Raw genomic sequence first — 2,993 nt, forward strand, 5'->3', positions numbered from 1 at the left:
ATTTATGTTCAATTTTTGGGCTTTAATAATTTGCATATTTAAGAAGAGCTAAGACTAGTACAGATAGCGAACTTCTACATGGTGGCGTAGCGTAACGCACCGCACTTAATACGTTAGGCTGCATGTTTGAGGAGCGTAAAAATGGATATGGAAGGAGAAAACAGAAAAAAAGAGGAATCGCAGAAAGGAATGTGAAAAGAAATTAACAAAAAGGAGAAAAGAGACAGAAAACAAAAGAGAGACAGAAAAAAAAGAGAAAAAAAAGACTGAAAAGAAAGAGAGAAAAGCAAGAGCAAAAAGGAGAGAAAAAAGACAGAAAAAAAACAAAATAGAGAGAAAAGACATAAACGTCAAATGAAAGAGAGAAAAGAAAAACAAACGGAAAAAATGAAAAGCCAGAGAAAAAAGAGAGAAAAAGTAAAGAAAAAAGATGATGGACAGAAAAAGGAGAGAAAAGCAAGAGAAAAATGAAAGACAGAAAAGAAAGAGAAAAAAGAGAGAAGTAAAAAAGAAAAGAGAAGAGCGAGAGAGAAGTAAGACAAAAGCAGGAAAAAATAAAGAGAAAAACAAGAGATGAAAGATAGAAGTAAAAAAGGCAGAAAGGAAAGAAAAGAGAAAAAGAGAAAAGAGAAACAAATGAGAAAAGAAAGGACGAGCAAAGAACAAGAAAAAGAGGTAGAAGAGAGATACAAAATTCGCAGAATTGAGAAAAAGGAAAGAGAGAAAAGCAAGAGAAAAAGGAAAGAGAAAAGCAAGAGAAAAAGAAGAAAAAGACAAAATAGAGAAAACAGACGAAAAAGAGAAAAGACAAACGACAAATGAAAGAGAGAAAAGAATTACAAACGGAAACAAAGCAAGAGAGAAAAAGAGAAACAGTAAAGAAAAAAGATGATGAACAGAAAATGGAGAGAAAAGAAAGAGAAATGAAAGACAGAAAAGAAAGAGAAAAAAAGAGAAGTAAAAAAGAAAAGAGAAAAGCAAGAGAGAAGTAAGTGAGAAAAGCAAGAGTAAAAGAGAAAATCAAGAGACGAAAGATAGAAGTAAAAAAGGCACAAAGGAAAGAGAAGAGAAAAAGAGAAAAGAGAAACAAATGAGGAAAGGAAGGAAGAGCAAAGAACAAGAGAAAGAGGTAAGAGAAAAGCAAGAGACAAAAAAAATACAGAAAATACAGAGCAAAGCAAGAGAAACAGAGAAACAGTGGAGAAAAAAAGAGGGACAGAAAAGGAAGAGAGAAAAAAGAGAAGCGAAAGAGAGAAAAGAAAGAGAAACGAAAGACAGAAAAGAGACAAAAGAGAGAAAAGCAAAAAAGAAAAGTCAAAAGCAAGAGAGAAACGTAAGAGACAAAAGCAGGAGAGAAAAAGAGGAAAACAAGAGATGAAAGATTTAGATTAAAAAAATCTAGAAAGGAAAGACGGAAGAGAAAAAGAAATGAGGAATGAAAAAAAAACAGAACAAGAGAAAGAGGTATAAGAAAGAGACAGAATTGGGAAAAAAGAAAGTGAAAGGGAAGGGAGAAAAGAAAAAGAAAAGCAAGAGAAAAGAGAGAAAAGAAAGACAGAAAAGCAAGAGAGAAACGACAGACAGAAAATACAGAGAAAAGCGAGAGAAAAAAACACAAAGGAAAAAGGAAAGAACGAGAAAATATAGAGAAACGACAGAGGCAGGACGGAGAGAAAACGAATGCGAACAAAGAAAGGCAGGAAAAAACCAAGAAAAGAGAAAAGCAATAGAGGAAAGACAAAAACAAAAAACAAAAAGGTGAGAGAAAAAAAAACAGAAGACAAAGAAAAGCAAGGCAGAATTTGAAAAAATAGAAGAGAAGGAGAGAGACAGAACAGAAAAAGACAAAAGAAACGAAAAGAGGCAGAAAAGACAAACAGAAAGAAATTAGAGAAAAGAAAGACAGAAACAAAAGACAGAGAAGAAAGAGAAAAGGAAGACAAAAAGGACGGAATAGCAAGAAACAAAGAGAGAAGCAAAGGAGAAACAAAAGAGAAAAAAAGGATGAGAAAAATGAATGGCAGAAAAAGACAAAAAAATAAAAAACCAGGAAAGCAGAAGAGCGAAACGAAAAGCAGGAAATAAAAAGAGGAAAAAATAAGAGAAAACATGAAGAGTAAAAAGGCAGAAAAAAAAACAGAAAAAAAGAGAGACTAAAGTGCAAAAAGAGAAGAGAAGAACAAAAGAGAAAGAGACAAATGATGAAAAAAAGAGGCAGAAGAAAAGAACAGAAAGGGGAAACAAGAAAATAAAAGCAGAAAAGAAAGAGCAAAGCAGGAGAGAAAATAAAAATCGAACGGAAACAGCAAAGAACGACAAACTAAAGAGAAATGAGAGGTGAACGAAAGTAAAAAGATTCAGAAAAAGAACGGCAGAAAAAAAAACAAGAGAAAAAAAGGAAAAAACATGTAGAATACAAAATAAACGAAACAGAAAAGAGGCAGAACAGACGAACAGCAAAATTGAAAGAAATAAAAGAGAAAAAAAAACAGTAAAGAGAAAAACTGGAAGAAATAGACAAAAGACGGAAAAGATATGAAATAGAGAAGAGCAAGAGAAAAAAGGAAAAGCAAGAGAGAAAATAAATACAGTACAGAGAGAAAAGCAGGACGGAGAAAAGAAAAACAGGAAAAAAAAATACAGATCAGAATGAGAAAAGGCGAGAAAAAACGGAAAGGAGAGAATAAACGAAATAGAACGAAGACAGCAAAAAAAAATAAAGAGAAGCAAACAGAAAGAGAAATTAAAAGAAAAAATACAGAAAGGACAGAGAAAAGGAATAAACGAAAAAGCAAAACGAACGAGAAAAAAAGGGCAGAAAAGAACCGACAAAGAAGAAAGACAAAAACATAAGAGTACGTCAGAAGAGAAAGAGAGAAAAGCAACAGAAATGCAGAAAGACAGAACAAAAGATAGAAAAAAAAGAGAAAGGAAAGAGAAAAAAGATAAAGAAAAGACACAGAAAAAAGAAGAGACAGAGATCAAGCAAAACC

At 32.6% G+C, this 2,993-nt stretch overlaps 1 pseudogene; it reads left to right on the forward strand.

Moving 5' to 3' along the window:
- Window positions 1–1,090: 1,090 nt before the first annotated feature.
- On the forward strand, window positions 1,091–2,585 carry LOC142335033 (uncharacterized; annotated as a pseudogene).
- The last annotated feature ends 408 nt before the right edge of the window (window positions 2,586–2,993 follow it).

The sequence above is a fragment of the Convolutriloba macropyga genome, chromosome 2 (genome assembly GCF_964194025.1).
Source record: "Convolutriloba macropyga chromosome 2, txConMacr16.3, whole genome shotgun sequence".
Taxonomy (NCBI): Eukaryota; Metazoa; Xenacoelomorpha; order Acoela; family Convolutidae; genus Convolutriloba; species Convolutriloba macropyga.